Source organism: Arvicanthis niloticus, chromosome X (genome assembly GCF_011762505.2).
Source record: "Arvicanthis niloticus isolate mArvNil1 chromosome X, mArvNil1.pat.X, whole genome shotgun sequence".
In the NCBI taxonomy this organism is placed as follows: Eukaryota; Metazoa; Chordata; class Mammalia; order Rodentia; family Muridae; genus Arvicanthis; species Arvicanthis niloticus.
In genome coordinates this window covers 60,302,288-60,312,413 of record NC_047679.1, presented here as the reverse complement: position 1 = coordinate 60,312,413, position 10,126 = coordinate 60,302,288, and the positions used below count along the sequence as shown (strand labels likewise).

The window sequence follows — 10,126 nt, the reverse complement described above, 5'->3', positions numbered from 1 at the left end:
ATGTTTGTACACTATGTGAGTTTTATTTGAACTAAAAACTGAAATATATTCACTTTACTTTCTATAAGTTAAACATAAAAAAACACTTGTATTGGATCCCCTGCAGCTAGTGTGGCAGTTATAAGCTGCCAGACATGAGCACTGGGCAAGTCAGTGATGCAAGTTCTCTTGTGACAGAGTAAGACAATATGTACAGACTGTCCTCCATCTTGTCTTCTTGCTGAGATCATTTCAGGTTTAACTAGAATTTCATTTCCTTTATGGAGAATCCCATAAAAACTTCCAAACTCAATTCTAGGAACCCAAGGTCAGGATTTCCTAGCTTGCTTACTTCTGTTAAAATACCTGTTTGTGCAGAGCCCCCTCCAGTTAACTGTTTATCTTAGACTTATCTCTGATCTGTTAAATTGCCTGTTTATACAAAATCTTTTCCAGCTAACAGCTTATCTTAGCTTCTGTTAAACTGCTTTATTCTATGAAGGCCTCCTATAGCTAATGAGGTGTCAGGATGTGATTTTTGCCTTTAAAAATCCTGTTCTGGATGGACACTTGGTTCCACACCTAGCTTCCTGGAATACCTGAGTGTGGTCACAGTCTGCTGGAATAGAAACTCAGTTGGCTATAAACTGTGTCTGAGTGGTCATCTCGGGTGGGTAACCAGTAATCCTCTTAACCTTCAAGCCATCTCTACAGCCAATATCTTTTATGAGAAGAAATCTAAACACTATCATTCAAAGACTTTCACCATAACCCAAATAGGATTTGAGACACTCTGAGGCTAAACAGAACATTGACACTTCTATTATATTTTACTTTGAAATTCTTTAACAACTGATTTTGTAGTCATCTATAGTTTAAGCAGCATATATCATTCAAAAAGGAGGAGAATATCTTTATTTATGATTCCCCAAGCTTTGTTTTAATACCTCAGTCATAAGGTGAAATATGTCTGTGTCTGAAACAAATATGATACATAGAAAGTGAATAGGAACCAATGTTAGAGAAAAGTTCCAGGTAAACATGCACAAAAACATTCTAAAATAACTACTTGCTTTTACTTACTTTTGGAAAAGCTGGCATAAGCAACTCCATCTAATCTCTTTTAGACAGAGTCTAATCACAAAACTTGGGCTGTCCCCAAACATGATCCTCTCCCTTCAGTCCCAAGTTCTGGGGTCATAAGTAAGTGCTTATGGCTCTCAATCTGGGTCTCAGGCTGTTGGAACCTAAGAAATGTGAATCTCTTCAGACATCTCATGCTGGGAGAAGGAGAACTTGTTTCCTGGAAATTGATTTACATAATTCTAACAGGTTTTCAGGATACTTAATAGTATGAAACTGAAGTCCAGGCAATGTTAGGTCAATAGTGGGTAGGACCACACCTATACTAGGAACATTTAGATGTGCATATCCTTGACCCTTTGTTTAAACTTTAATCTCAACTCAGAATTAGGAAGACCAATTTGAGGGTTTCATTTGGATCACTTTCTAATGTGAGCACATTGAAAACAATCTTCTTTTGCTACTATCTACTTTTTTAAAAAGGAGGGACAAAATGGCATTAGAGAACTCTTATAAGTACAGTTTTCCTGGTCAATGATACTGTGCTTTGAGACATTTGTTTTGCAGGGGTCTACTAAAAAGAAATATACATATACTTTCTTATTTTCTAAGGAAAGATAATATGGCAGATTGGAATAAAACACATTATCTGAGGCATAAAGGTGACTCACTAAAACATTAATAAAAGGAAGGACTCTTTCTATCTTTTGAGGGTTAGGGGAGATTGTTAGCCATGGCCACTAGAAAGGCTAGACTAAGAGAAGGCAGAAAGAAAGAAAATCTTGAGCATCTCTTGTGTTTACATAAATCATTGTATTTAAACAAATCATATTTAGATTGTGTTATTCAACGTTCATGTCTCTACAAAGAGTGGCAGTAGAGAGTTTGCGCCTGGTATATGTCATACATGATTCTATGAATGAAGGATTATGTCATTTCATACTGATTTCCTAGCCAGCACTAACCTCTTGCATATTTTTTCTACATCAAGCTCTCTTTGAAGTCAGGAGAGCATTCAGGGAGCAAGATGACAATCTGAGCTCTAGTTTGTTCACATACATAAACAAACATGTTTTATTGTGTCCCTATGAATTGCAGAGAATTGAAAGATCCAAAGCAAAGCAAATAAGTAGCACAATTCCAACTTGACCTTGAATCAAAACCAATATCAACTGCTTCAGAGGTGGGATTAGAGAATATTTTTCTGGTCCTAAAAAATGTAAAACTACAAGACTAGAAGTTAGCAAGATTATTATACTGTTCACTTATTCATTGTATCGCACCAAACACATATATCTGAAAATGTTCCCATACATTGTCTATAACAGTGAGATTTGACCCTTGGCTATGAATTCAAAGAAGTTGACATCATATTCAATTTTTCTGAAGCAAAGGTGACCTATCTTAAAATTAAAAAAAAAATGATTTAATTGCATTTAATTTAATCCAACCACTAGACACACCCAAATAGAACATGAGATGATGTAGTTGTTTCTGGGGTACTTTTGTTCATTATAAAATTAGTTCTTTAAAATATTATAGCCTACAAATTTCTTTACATGAGCACTATTATATTGCTTCCAATGTTATCAAATATGTCATTACATTATTGCAACTAGTCTTTCTGAGGAGCAGGCAAATAAACACCAATGATTTGTCAGTCTCAGGGATAAACTATAGTGGCAGTGAACTTAATCTGGTGTTAATTAGGCTTGTGGAAAAGTAAATCAAGCATCAAAAACCACAGATTATTTTAGGCTTCCTCTAGTATAAACAGAAACCCTTGAGAGCCCATAACATATTATTTTTGTTGACAGTCTTCGACGTTTTGACCAATTGATTTCATGTTTCTTGTAGGATTTGACTTGATTGCCCTTCTCTCTGTCTTCTCTTGGTTTCCAAGTGGCAGTTTGTTAATCCTTCCTATTTTTGTGTATTTAAGCAGGATTACAAACTTCAAATGCATTGTAAAATGAACCTGTACACAATCTTTCAAAACCACTTAAGTGACCCAGTGATGGAAGTTCCAACTCCATAAATAAATACATAACAGTTGGGAAATCATCCCAAGTGTTTATTTGTAAGCCATTTGTAATTACTAAGCAAGAATGAACGAAAGCTCTGGAAAATGTAACCTGGCAGAACGTTTTGAATTAAATTACAGTTTACTCACATCAAGGAAAGTATAATTCTGCTTCTTACAAAGTCTATCTTAATTGAAGAGTGTAATTCTGCTCTACAGGCTCACTGAAAAACAATCCAAACTTAAACTTTAGGAACTTTAGTATACATGATAAAGAATAAATCACAAAAGAGAAAAACAGCAATGGTCATATTCTACTCTAAGAATTCCTTAAAGTTTCATGCACTTAATAAGTACTGATAATATAAGAAAATTTTACTTATTTTTTCAAATGACTTTTAAATGATTCTAAAACACGTTCTTTTATTTTTTTTAATCAGCACAGAAACTGTAAATATTCTACAGGATTTATTTCTCTTTTTCCCTTCTTTCCTTTTTTTTAAAAAACCTAAATTCTATATGCCTTTTTCCTTCCTGTCTTTATCTCCAATCTTGGTACTTTTCAGATTATTTATTTCTTTTTCTCCTATTTCCCCCACTCTCGTCATTATGAACATTTCTAAAGTACCTTCCATAGGGTAGATACAGAACATTACAATGGCAAATGAGACAAAGTACCTGTGCTTTTGGAGCCAACTACTTAGAGGAACAGACAAGTACACCAAAAAGCGTAGCATTGGGTAAATACTATTAATTTAATAAAACCTACTCTGTATAGCAACTGCCATAATAAAGATACTCACTGATGGCTATGAGAATATACTATAGGCAATAATCTGAACATGTTCTTGTAGATTATAATGTTCATTGGTAGATTTTAAACACAGAATATGCAACATATGAAGGAAAAGTGAAGGGCATTTTAAGCAGAAAATTGTTTTATGTGAAAACATGATATTAAGTATCAAATTATAACATAAAACTGTGTGTTTATTATACTTTGAGAAGTACTTTTACCTCAAAGATTCAAGGAGAAACAACATTGACCAAAATCATGACCAAATTAATTACAACAATCAACTAATTGAAGCAAACTTTTCTATTTATTTATTTATTGGATATTTTATTTACATTTCAGATGCCATCCCCTTTCCCCATTTCCCCTCCCTAGAAAACCCATATCCCATGCCCCCTTTTCCTTTTTGCCTTTATACAATTTTTTAAATGTTAATCAAAGGCTTTATAAGTTTGGTAATGCTCAATCAGAAGTGTAACCCAATACCCAACCTAGATATATCAACTAACTTTGACTGGTGGAGACACATGAACATCTGCCTCCGTATCCCCCACTCTCTTTCTCTCTCTTTCTCTCTCTCTTATCACCTAGCTTCTCCTCTCCTTCTTCTCCTCCTCTCCTTACTCCTTCTCTTCCACTCAGTACTCTTCCCACCTTAGCTCCTCCTACATATCACCCTTCCTGTTAAAATAAAACTTTTCTCTCAAAATACAATTAGAGCATAATTATACCAATTTGTACCAGTGAGATACAAGATAGTCCTAATACCCAGTCCATCATTTTGTTGACTAACCAGAACCTCTGTCATCTCTCCTAACTAAAACACTTAGTTCTGAACCTGGCGTTTTTCTTGGCTTGAGAATGAATGTCAGCTGAAAAACATCCACTCAAATCTTTTCTCTCAAAGTAAATAGCCAGGATTGGCTATGAGACCATCAGTTTTCAACCCCTTCAGAAATCCAGAATGACTGAGTTACCTAAAATTATGGGAAGCACAAAGCACAGCTTCTAAAACTTAGCCAATTTATAGACTGCTGAACACCTGGACAGTCCCTATACTACAAAACCTTGGAGCATCTGATCTTCCGCCTTCTGCCCCAGGATCATCTAATTATTAAGGGCTGATTACTCTGTCTTGGCAGATATAATCAGTCGACTATTCCACAAGTGTTTCCTTTTCTGGACAGTAATTTGTAGATGGAAAGAGGCAATTCTTGCCTAGTGGCTGTCTCACCACAACTGGAGTAACTCCAAAGATGCTCAATTTCTTCTTAGAATCCAATACAGGAGGCTGTCAGGAGCAGACAGGTCTCTAATCAAAATGAACATTAATACAGAAATGTTTGTAACGTCAATTCTGTGGACTTCTGACCTTTTGAAAACCAACTATCCATGTAAGGTAATCTGGACTGTTGTCTGTTAACTCCTCTCAGCTATTTCTAAAGAAAATATAGAAAACACCCTAACAATAAACTCCAGGCCATGAATTTGCTATAGGCCCTTAACTCACAGGTTAACCATCTCAAATCAGTTAAAAAGGTTAAAGAAGGACTGGGTCTAAGCCTTGTATTCCTAAATGTGTTATACAGGCACAATGCCTATGAGAGTAACAATATTCATCTCACTTTTATATCAATAAGAAGCTTGTACCAATGAAAACCTTAAATTTAAAATCAAAGTAAATTTTGTACCATTTAAGAAATTATAACTTCATCTTGATAATAATTATACAGATTTTTACCAATAGGTTATGGCTATGAAATAAATCCTAGCTAATCCTCCCTGTTCCAACAAAACCACTACTTTTCCCTAGAAAGACAGCCCAATATTAATCACCTTAAAATACCCAAGGGAGCAAATATGGAGACAAAGTGTGGAACAGAAACTGAAGGAAAGATTATCTGGAGACCATTCCACCTGGGTATTCAGCCCATGTGCAGTCACCAAAAATAGCTCTGGTATGGATGACAGGAAGTGCATGCTGACAGCAGCCTGATAAGGCTGTCTCCTTAAGAGGTCCCCCAGGAGTCTGACATACGCAGAGGCAGATACTCACAGCTAACCATTGATCTGATCAAGGGTTTCCAATGGAGAAGTTAGAGAGAAGACTGAAGGAGCTGAAAGGGTTGGTGGCCCCTGAGGAGAGCAACAATACCAATCAACCAGAGCTCCCCAGGGTCTAAACCACCAGCCTAGGAGCACATAGGGAGGGACCCATGACTCCATCTGTATATGTAGGGGAGGATGGCCTTGTTGGGTATAGCTGGGAGAGGAGATCTTTGGTCCCATGAAGGCTGAACACTGAGTGGGGTCCCCCATCTGAGGGTGGGAAGGTGGGAAGGTGGGAGTGGGGAGTAGGTGGGGGCACACCCTCATAGAAGCAGGAGGAGGGGGTGGGATAAGGGGTTCCTGGGTGGTGGAAGAATGGGGTAAGGGGATAAAATTTGAAATGTAAATATAATATCCAATAAAAAGGGAAAAATGAAAAGTTGTTAGAACAAACATCTTTAATAAAATGTCACCCCTCTAAAAAAAGATCTTGATACTAAAATTGGTTTTGAGAATTGTATATTGTAGAATACACAGCCTTGGTGTATGTACTCATCAAGCAAGCTGAGCAGACCTGCTCAAACCTCTGATGTCCTGGAATTCCATCTGGATGCAGTGAAGACACAGAGTCAGAGGGTTATCAATTTACTCTTCCCCCCACCCCTTTTCTAATATCTCAACTCCCATAATCAGCTTGAAGAAGTTAATAAAGAGTCAGGGCCCCTATTCCCTGGGCTTGGGGACTAAGGAAATAAACTTTTCTATCCATGTACATATGCTGCCTCCCCTTAAAAGCAGAGTTCATGAGGTCAGCATTGGACATGGGAAAACAAAGTTTGTATAGCTCAGAGGTAGGGCACTTCCAAATGGGGGATTTGGCAGGCAAGGTAGGTGGGGTTACAGGAGCAGAACATAAACACAGCAAGTTAGTCAAAACACCTCCTGAAACAAAGACATGATTGCAAGGTGAACTTAAAGTAGTCATAACGGCACTCATAACAAGGTAGTCATAACAACCTTTTGAAACATTGCAAAATTGTTATTAACAACATTGTGAAACAAAGTCATGGTTGCATATTCCTGGAATGCAGCACAGAAACATTGTAGTTAAGGCTACACAGGTGAGGGCTAGCTCAATCCTTGAGAAACAGAGGTTTAATTATAAACAGAAATGAGCCTATATTTTCTTTACTATAGGAAGGCTTTTAAGCCCAAGATGGTGGGAGGCTGGTTCATCATTATATGTGAAATAGGGAAGATGGGACCATATGAATATATTTACCAGTCAAAATATAGAATATATTATGTGCTAAATTGAATGTTCCTGGCACCCAATCAACAGTATCAGATTTTTGACTGAAAGGGTTCCATTTAAAATTAGTATCAAAGGTGACAACATGCACTGACCTGCATCTTCTCAAACAAGATAAAGTGCCAGCATGGAGACAAGTAGGCTCGAAGTCCTGCTCCCAACTAAGAGGCCATTTGCAATTGATAGAGGTAGATTAGATAATGTCTGACAATCAGCTCTCTATAATGAAGTGACATAGTTTATAACAACCACACTCTAGGGCAGTCCCCATGCTCAGGAGTAGTTTGTGAACACAAATTGTGAACTCTATGAGGGTGTGTGTGTGTGTGTGTGTGTTTGTGTGTGTGGTGTTTAAGAAGGAGACAGAACATGAATTTGGGTAGCTAGGGGAGTGGGGAAGAATATGAGAAGAATTGGGGGAGGAAAAATATTTGATCAAGATGTAATTTGAAATTATCAAAGAAAAAGAATACTCTTATTTTTTTTTAAAAAAAAAGCCATCTGAAATTAAATAAGCTTTTACTCAGAGAATAAGATTCTGATGTCTGCTTTTTCGCAACAGGTTTGCTGTCAGAACGCAGGTGTTGTGAAAGCCACTGCTAATTCAAAGCAAAAATGGGAAAGGAAAAGACTCACATCAACATCATAGTAGTAGTAATTGGACATGTAGATTCTGGCAAGTCCACCACAACCGGCCACCTGATTTACAAATGTGGTGGAATCAACAAACGAACCATCGAAAAGTTTAAGAAGGAGGCTGCCAAGATAGAAAAAGGCTCCTTCAAGTATGCCAGGGTCTTGGACAAACTGAAAGATGAGCGTGAGTGTGGTATCACTATTGACATCTCCCTGTGAAAATTTGAGACCAGGAAATACTACATGACTATCATTGATGCCCCAGAGCACAGAGACTTCATCAAAAACATGATTACAGGCACATCTCAGGCTGATCGTGCTGTCCTGATTGTTGCTGCTGGTGTTGGTGAATTTGAAGCTGGTATCTCCAAGAATTGGCAGACCCATGAGCATGCTCTTCTGGCTTACACCCTGGGTGTGAAACAGCTAATTGTTGGTGTCAACAAAACGGATTCCACCGAGCCACCATACAGTCAGAAGAGATACAAGGAAATCATTGAGGAAGTCAGCACCTACATTAAGAAAATTGGATATAATCCAGACACAGTAGCATTTGTGCCAAATTTGGCTGGAATGGTGACAATATGCTGGAACCAAGTGCTAATATGCCTTGGTTCAAGGGATGGAAAGTCACCCAAAAAGATGGCAGTGCCAGTGGCACCACGCTGCTGGAAGCTTTGGACTGTATCCTGCCACCAACTCATCCCACTGACAAGCCTCTGCGACTGCCCCTTCAGGATGTCTATAAAATTGGAGTATTGGCACTGTCCCCATGGGCCGAGTGTAGACTGGTGTTCTTAAACCTGGCATGGTGGTTAGCTTTGCTCCAGTCAATGTAACAACTGAAGTCAAGTCATGAAGCTTTGAGTGAAGCTCTTCCTGGGGACAATGTGGGCTTCAATGTAAAGAATGTGTCTGTCAAAGATGTTAGACGTGGCAATGTTGCTGGTGACAGCAAAACGACCCACCAATAGAAGCAGCTGGCTTCACTGCTCAGGTTATCACCATGAACCATCCAGGCCAAATTAGTGCTGGCTATGCTCCTGTTCTGGACTGTCACACAGCCCACATGCACGCAAGTTTGCTGAGCTTAAAGAAAAGATCGATTGTCGTTCTGGTAAGAAGTTGGAAGATGGCCCCAAATTCTTGAAGTCTGGTGATGCAGCCATTGTTGATATGGTTCCTGGAAAGCCCATGTGTGTTGAGAGCGTCTCTGTCTACCCTACACTTGGTCATTTTGCTGCTTGAGACATGAGGCAGACAGTTGCTGTGGGTGTCAAAGCTGTGGACAAGAAGGCTGCTGGAGCCGGCAAAGTCACCAAGTCTGCCCAGAAATCTCAGAAGGCTAAATGAATATTATCTCTAACACCTGCCACCCCAGTCTTACTCAGTGGTGGAAGAACAGTCTCAGAACTGTTTGTCTCAATTGGCCATTTAAGTTTAATAGTAAGACTTGTTAATGATAACAATGCATCGTAAAACCTTCAGAAGGAAAGAATGTTTTGTGGACCATCTTTTTTGTGTGTCTGTGGCAGTTTTAAGTTATTAGTTTTCAAAATCAGTACTTTTTAATAAAAACAACTTGACCAAAAATCTGTCACAGAATTTTGAGACCCATTAAAACAAGTTTAATGAGAAAAGAAAAAAAGATCCTGATGTCTACCACTTCAAACGTGGACCAGTTGTTACTAAATCTAGATTTCAGGGAAGGTACATTGAAGCAGGTGCTTGAAGTGAAGAGTGATAAAAACCTTATTATGAGACAAACATCCAGGAAGGAGGCTCTAGACTTTGCCTGATCTGCAGCATCTGTCCCCATATTGGCTACTTAAGGAAATATAACCTAAGGTAAGATAACAGATTAAGATGTCTTGAATTCTGAACTCAATAAAAGTGCCTACTACTAAAGTTTGCAAGCATAGGTAACTGTGGACAATCATATTTCAAAAAGTTCAACTGAATTCGGTTAATCAAAAGTAATGTCATTGAGTGATGTGAGGTATTTGGTTTAAAAAATATTGGCCAAATGTAGCTCGTGGCCATGTTAGACAAATATTTACATGTAGATCTATGTAAGGGAAACAATTGTTTCATTGGTTAACAACTGTTCTATAGAAGATTAAAATAGAAAAGGTAATTATGTTTTATACTTTCATGTTTCTTAGCCAAACAAGTGATTCAAGCCATGAGAAAAACATTGCATATAACTTTGAAATGTTTCTTGTATATTTAAAGAACTGAGAGAGTT

At 37.9% G+C, this 10,126-nt stretch overlaps 1 pseudogene; it reads left to right on the top strand.

The window, feature by feature from the left end:
- The first annotated feature begins 7,796 nt into the window (after nucleotides 1-7,796).
- Nucleotides 7,797-9,512, top strand: LOC117695329 (elongation factor 1-alpha 1 pseudogene; annotated as a pseudogene).
- The last annotated feature ends 614 nt before the right edge of the window (nucleotides 9,513-10,126 follow it).